Source organism: Esox lucius, chromosome 4 (genome assembly GCF_011004845.1).
Source record: "Esox lucius isolate fEsoLuc1 chromosome 4, fEsoLuc1.pri, whole genome shotgun sequence".
NCBI lineage: Eukaryota > Metazoa > Chordata > Actinopteri > Esociformes > Esocidae > Esox > Esox lucius.
Genome location: NC_047572.1, coordinates 34,664,172 through 34,672,192, shown reverse-complemented (window position 1 = coordinate 34,672,192; position 8,021 = coordinate 34,664,172). Strand labels below are relative to the sequence as shown.

The window sequence follows — 8,021 nt, the reverse complement described above, 5'->3', positions numbered from 1 at the left end:
TTACAATCTTAATGTACACTGAACAAAATTATAAAAGTAACAATTGTTTTTGCCCCTATTTATCATGAGCTGAACTCAAAGATCTAAGACTTTCTCTATGTACACAAAAGGCCTATTTCTCTCAGATATTGTTCACAAATCTGTCAAAATCTGTGTTAGTGAGCACCTCTGCTGTGCCGAGTTAATCCATCCACCTCACAGGTGTGGCATTAGACAGCAGGATTATTGCACAGGTGTGCCTTAGTCTGGCTACAATAAAAGGCCACTCTAAAATGTGCAGTTCCATCACACAGCACAATGCCACAGATGTCGCAAATTTTGAGGGAGCGTGCAATTGGCATGCTGACTGGAGGAATGTCCACCAGAGCTGTTGCCTGTGAGTTGAATGTTCATTTCCCTACCATAAGCCGTCTCCAAAGGCATTTCAGAGAATTTGGCAGTACATCCAACCGGCCTCACAACTACAGACCACATGTAACCACACCAGCCCAGGACCTCCACATCCAGCATCTTCACCTCCAAGCCACCCAGACAGCTGCTGCAACAATCGGTTTGCATAACCAAAGAATTTCTGCACAAATTGTCAGAAACCGTCTCAGGGAAGCTCATCTGCATTTTCGTCCCCCTCATCGGGGTCTCAACCTGACTGCAGTTCGTCCTTGTAATCGACTTGAGTGGGCTAATGCTCACATTCGATGGCGTCGGGCACTTTGGAGAGGTGTTCTCTTCACGGATGAATCCCAGTTTTCACTGTACAGGGCAGATGGCAGACAGTGTGTATGGCATCGTGTGGGTGAACGGTTTGCTGATGTCAATGTTGTGGATCGACTGGCCCATGGTGGCGGTGGGGTTATGGTATGGGCAGGCGTGTTATGGACAATGAACACAGGTGCATTTTATTGATGGCATTTTTAATGCACAGAGATACAGTGAATAGATCCTGAGGCCCATTGTTGTGCCATTCATCCACGACCATCACCTCATGTTGCAAGGATCTGTACACAATTCCTGGAAGCTGAACACATCCCAGCTCTTGCATGGCCAGCATACTCACTGGACATGTCATCCATTGAGCATGTTTGGGATGCTCTGGATCGGCGTATACGACAGCGTGTTCCAGGTCCTGCCAATATCCAGCAACTTCGTACAGCCATTGAAGAGGAGTGGACCAACATTCCACAGGCCACAATCAACAACCTGATCAACTCTATGTGAAGGAGATGTGTTGCACTGTGTGAGGCAAGTGGTTGCGTTTATAATTTTGTTCAGTGTAATAAATTTCACTTATGTAATAACTTACCAATAATGTAATTTCATTTCAGAACCCATAACATAATTACCGTTTCCCCATAATGTGACACATTACATTATTGGCTGTGCAATTTTTTTTTTTTATTGCAATCATTGGAGCTGATAATGTAATAATATACTTATGTCACTGTGTTTACGTTTTATTTATTAATTGTCGGGCATCCATAACACTTACCCCTATTGTTGCTTCTTTCAAAAGCTGCTCCTTTCAAAAGCTGCTCAACAACCTGACCAATCCTGACCCCTGAATCTTAGTCCTATCTCTCTAGCGTCTCTCTCTCTTGCTCTCAAGACTATTTGTTTGTAGACATATCTCCAGCCTTGCCTTCTACTCCATAACCACTTGAATACCAAATGAAGTGGTAGTACTCATTTTTGCAAACACAGACAATTACTTGTATGTCACCTAACATGAAATCTAACCCTCTATGAAGATGGTTTTTCCTCCAATACAAAGACCACCATTTCTTTTCATGAAATAATTTCATCTTTAATTCAACATTTTTAAATAACTTTTTCAAGCCAACTGTTTCAACCACACTATTATAACTATTCAGCCCTCTTCCTCTCTTTGTGTCCTGTATTTAAACCAAAACTGACTCCTGAAAGTTTACATGAAAATGTATTAACAAATCAGAATGCTTGCCCTATGCACATATACAGCTCTGGAAAAAATTAAGAGACCACTGCAAAATTATCAGTTTCTCTAGTTTTAATATTCATAGGTATGTGTTTGAGTAAAATTAACAGTTTGGTTGTATTCTATAAACTACTGACAACATTACTCCCAAATTCCAAATCAAAATATTGTCATTTAGAGTATTTATTTGTAGGAAATAACAACTGGTTAAAATAACCCCAAAGAATAGACAGACCTCAAATACTGCTAAGAAAACACATTTATATTCATTTTTCAACAACAAAATACTGATGTTTTAACTTAGGAAGAGTTTCGAAATGAATATTTGTTGGAATAACCCTGATTTCTAATCACAGCGTTCATGCTTCTTGGCATGCTCTCAACCAGTCTGTCACATTGCTGTTGGGTGACTTTATGCCACTCCTGGCGCATAAATTCATGCAGCTCGGCTTTGTTTGATGGCTTGTGACCATCTTCCTCTTGATCAAATTCCGGAGGTTTTCAGTGGGGTTCATTTTTGGAGATTGTGCTGGCCATGACAGGGTCTTGATCTGGTTGATTGAATTTAACCCTTCTTTTCCTCACTCAAAGCTTTTCTTTTCAACTAATTTGTCACGCTGAATAGTTCGTTTTTTAATTTAAATTACCGGAGGTACTACTTGCACTGTTTTTCCCATCCAGCTGGTCCTATTGCAAGAGGATAGTAATGGTTTTTATACTTTTCCTTGTTAAATTAGATATGTTTCAAGTAATCACCTAATCAGTACCTCATTAAGTAAAATGAGGTGTGTCTGTGTTGGAATTTAACAGACACTGGAATGGAATGGCTGCCATACATGTAGAGATGCTGATTTAAGAAAAAGTAGGTGTAGTCTCTATTTTTTCCAGAGCTGTGTATGCCCTATATACATCCTGGCCATTTGAAACCAGGCATTACAAGAAAGGTATATCTACAGTTTATTCTTAAAAACCTGTATTTTTTTCCGCGGTACCCATAATTGACCACGAGGTTGCCATTGATTGACACGTTATCGTCATGTGACTCTGACATTAGGTTTGCTTCAGTTTTTTGCAAACTTTATTTCGTCCTTATCACAAATGTTGTAATTAGTGATCTAGTTTGTTAGTAAATGCAGTTCCTTTAGCTGAGGTTAATGCACATACATTAAGGTATTTCAACTGGACAAAATATTGCAACTTATGTATACTATGTAGTTATTTTTAGTAATTGATTAATGCACAGTCTACTATTTTTATGCTCTGTCCACTGTTCTTATTTGTTTTTATTTCCCATATTCCTTTTGTATAAATTGTTGCACCAACAGCCAGAACACATTCCTTACTTGGCAATAAAACCCTTTCTGATTCTGATATTGTTAGTGCAAGGGTTTATAGGCATTGAGAGAATTCTAATTAAAGTTACATGACTATAGCTTGTCGAGGCGGCAATCCCCGAACCCGGTGGTGGACACCGGAAGTAAGGGATGCTGTCAAGCTGAAGAAGGAGTCCTATCAGGCCTGGTTGGCTTGTGGGACTCCTGAGGCAGCTGACGGGTACCGACAGGCCAAGCGGGCTGCAGCCCGGGTGGTTGTGGAGGCAAAAACTCGGGCCTGGGAGGAGTTCGGTGAGGCCATGGAGAAGGACTATCGGCTGGCCTCGAAGAGATTCTGGCAAACCATCTGGCGCCTCAGGAGAGGGAAACAGTGCCCTACCAACGCTGTTTACAGTAGAGGTGGGCAGCTGTTGCCCTCAACTGGGGATGTCGTCGGGCGGTGGAAGGAGTACTTCGAGGATCTCCTCAATCCCGCCGTCACATCTTCCATTGAGGAAGCAGAGGATGAGGGCTCAGAGGTGGACTCGTCCATCACCCGGGCTGAAGTCACTGAGGTGGTCAAGAAACTCCTCGGTGGCAAGGCACCGGGGGTGGATGAGATCCGCCCTGAGTACCTCAAGTCTCTGGATGTTGTGGGGCTGTCTTGGTTGACACGCCTGTGCAACATCGCGTGGCGGTCGGGGACAGTGCCTTTGGGATGGCAGACCGGGGTGGTGGTCCCTCTTTTTAAGAAGGGGGACCGGAGGGTGTGTTCCAACTACAGGGGGATCACACTTCTCAGCCTCCCCGGGAAAGTCTATGCCAGGGTTCTGGAGAGGAGAATACGGCCGATAGTAGAACCTCGGATTCAGGAGGAACAGTGTGGTTTTCGTCCGGGCCGTGGAACACTGGACCAGCTCTATACCCTCTACGGGGTGTTGGAGGGTTCATGGGAGTTTGCCCAACCAATCCACATGTGTTTTGTGGATTTGGAGAAGGCATTCGACTGTGTCCCTCGCGGCATCCTGTGGGGAGTGCTTCGGGAATATGGGGTCCTGGGTCCTTTGCTAAGGGCTGTCAGGTCCCTGTACGACCGAAGCAGGAGCTTGGTCCGCATTGCCGGCAGTAAGTCAGACTTGTTCCCAGTGCATGTTGGACTCCGGCAGGGCTGCCCTTTGTCACCGGTTCTGTTCATAATTTTTATGGACAGAATTTCTAGGCGCAGCCAGGGGCCGGAGGGTGTCAGGTTTGGGGACCACACGATTTCGTCTCTGCTCTTTGCGGATGATGTTGTCGTGTTGGCCTCTTCAAACCAGGACCTTCAGCATGCGCTGGGACGGTTTGCAGCCGAGTGTGAAGCGGTGGGGATGAGAATCAGTACCTCCAAATCTGAGGCCATGGTCCTCAGTCGGAAAAGGGTGGCTTGCTCACTTCAGGTTGGTGGAGAGTGCCTGCCTCAAGTGGAGGAGTTTAAGTATCTAGGGGTCTTGTTCACGAGTGAGGGAAGGATGGAACGGGAGATTGACAGACGGATCGGTGCAGCTTCTGCAGTAATGCGGTCAATGTATCGGTCTGTCGTGGTGAAGAAAGAGCTGAGCCGCAAGGCGAAGCTCTCGATTTACCGGTCAATCTACGTTCCTACTCTCACCTATGGTCATGAGCTTTGGGTCATGACCGAAAGGACAAGATCCCGGATACAGGCGGCCGAAATGAGCTTTCTCCGCAGGGTGGCCGGGCGTTCCCTTAGAGATAGGGTGAGAAGCTCGGTCACCCGGGAGGAGCTCGGAGTAGAGCCGCTGCTCCTCCACATCGAGAGGGGTCAGCTGAGGTGGCTTGGGCATCTGTTTCGGATGCCTCCGGAACGCCTTCCAGGGAAGGTGTTCCGGTCCCGTCCCACCGGGAGGAGACCCCGGGGAAGACCTAGGACACGCTGGAGGGACTATGTCTCCCGGCTGGCCTGGGAACGCCTCGGTGTCCCCCCGGAAGAGCTGCAGGAAGTGTCTGGGGAGAGGGAAATCTGGGCATCCCTGCTTAGACTGCTGCCCCCGCGACCCGGCCCCGGATGAAGCGGAAGAAGATGATGATGATGATGATGACTATAGCTAACAAAGTTACATGACTATAGCTAACTTTAGACTAGACTAATTATTAGCTATCTATGACAATTTGATAATACCAGTGACATCATGTACAATGCAGCTCTCAACCCTTATTCTTCAGAGCTTGTGTGGAAACCTTCCCAATTAACACAGTTATGCGTTTCGTAACACAGTTATGCGTTTCGTAACACAGTTATGCGTTTCGTAACACAGTTATGCGTTTCGTAACACAGTTATGCGTTTCGTAAGCCATTGTGTAAGAGACAAGTAATTTTTATCCATCAATAACATTATTGGGAATTGCTATGTGCAAAGAGATTGATCATGTTTATATAACACACCTGTGTATTGCCCTTTAATTGAAACTCTCCATTATATCTAAGCTTATATTGCATGTTAGATCATGTAATGTCCTCAGTTTAGAGTTTATCGAAGGAAATAATGTACCTCCAAGGGTTGGAGAATGTTTGATGCCACTTTCCCTCTCTGTACACATCAATTCCATACCAAATTGAATTTAATTAATTTGTTTTTCTATGACTGTTAAATGAGGGGTCTGAGTCTATCAGAATAACAAGGTTATGCACTTGATCCCTGGTTTTAAGGCCCAGAGAATCTAGCTCTTTACTAATACTTGTTGTTTTATTTTTGTTGCCAAAAAGCCATTAACTATTTGCTGCAGGTCCATTGTTATAGAGTGCTTTTTATTTTTTCAGTCTGATGGCAGTGACAACATGTAGAAATTTTAAGATGTCAAACTGTTTCTTCTAGGGGATTTTTGATCACTTGTATTACATTGTGACATAGTAACTAAGTTATGTCTTGGTGGTCATGGTGACGGTACAGTGTCCTTGTTATACTGTGTAGTTCTGATGGTCCGTCTAATACTTATTTCACTAAAGAAACATGCAAATTCATTACATTTCACAGTGGACATGAGTTCTGATGCTATCTGCCTTATTGGGTTTGTGAGCTTGTCGACCATATTTTTGTTGATCATTCCCGATAAATGTTGTTTTCTGGCCCTGCGTAACTCATTGTTGAAGCTACCAAGGCTTTGTTTATAGATGTCATAGTGAATTTGAAGTTTAGTTTTCCTCCACCTACGTTCGGCTTTCCTACATTCTCTTTTCAGGGCGCTTACCATCATGTTGGTTCTCCATGGTGTTTTCTGTTTGCTCATACTTTTCTTTACCTTTACCGGTGCAACACGATCCATGACATTCAATATTTCGGTATTAAAATAGTCGAGGAGTACATCATCTGAGTCACCACTTATTGTTGGAGAGATAGCTATGGCTTCCATAAAATGAGCATTGGTACTCTCATTAATGTACCTATTAACAGAAACAGAGTTTACTGGAACATTCGGAGTGATCAGTGATTAAAAAAAGACACAGAAATGATCAGACAGGTCCAAGTCTTTAACCATGACAGAGGAAATATCGAGACCTTTAAAGAGAACCAGATCTAGAATGTGGCCTTGAGTATGTGCACGTTCTTTCACATGTTGAGTGAGATCAAAAGTGTCAAGTAGTGCAAAAAGTTATTTGGCATTATTGTCCTTATTATTTTCTATGTGGATGTTAATATCCCCTGTAATAATAAAAAAGTTGTAATCAACAAATATAACAGTGGTTCATCAAAATCATCATCAATACAATTTGCAGAATATCGTGGAGGTCTATAAATGGTTAAACGACATTTTGGGGGTACACTTCAATGTAAAAGGTATTCAAAATAAATATAATTACCTAGTGTATTTTCTTTGCACTGGAATGTATCTTTGAATAGGCAACTTAACGCCCTCAGTGAGGATGGCCCGGATATTACATTTGCTGGAAAATTTCGAGCTAAAAGGTCAAGTATCCCTACCCTTGTCAACAGGGTTCTTGAGGAAACCAAAGGCTCTGGAGCACGTAAGGTGAACATACACCTTTGACAAGAATACTCTGGCATTAGTCGAGCTAGAGTACAAGACACATTGGACAGGTCAAGACGCTACCATCTGCATAAGAAGATATTTGGAAACAACCCCATTCCAAAATGGCATTATAGCCAAAGCAGTTCAAGATCGTTACCAGATTGACCTTCTTGACATGGGCAAAGGGAGAGTTGCCCAGGCCAAGCCACATATAGGTACATCCTGGCCGTAGTAGGTGAATTTAGCCGATACATATGGCTAAGAACATTGAAGAGTAAATGCAGCGCTGAGATTGGCAAACCTTTTACTCTGAGCATGGTCCACCAAAGATTTTACAACATGATCAAGGAAAGGAATTCAAAGGTGCAGTATGAAAACTAATGGAATTCCTTCAGGTGAAAATAGTTCAGAGCTCACCATATCATCCCCAGAGCCAGGGTAATATTGAGAGGAGCCACCCTGTAATGAAGAAAAATATAATGTATGACATGGTTAACTATCAAGAAGGAGTCAACTGGGTCAAGCATTTACCAATTTATACCAGGACAATGAAGGTTTTTAAGTTGGATGTCTCCTTTTAAGGTGTACTATGGATGAACAAGTCATAGACTCCCTAATCGGTTAACTTATTAAGTTCATGAAAAACTCACAATACTCATAAAGGCTCTATACACAGAGTAAATTACTTTTTTTGGAAGTCATAAAGACTGTATACACAGGGTAATGACTATCTG

At 43.2% G+C, this 8,021-nt stretch overlaps 1 protein-coding gene across 7 annotated transcripts in view; it reads left to right on the top strand.

The window, feature by feature from the left end:
• Window positions 1-8,021, top strand: part of rps6kal (ribosomal protein S6 kinase a, like) — a 49,554-nt gene that overhangs the window by 35,777 nt on the left and 5,756 nt on the right. The gene's annotated exons all lie outside the window — the stretch shown is intronic.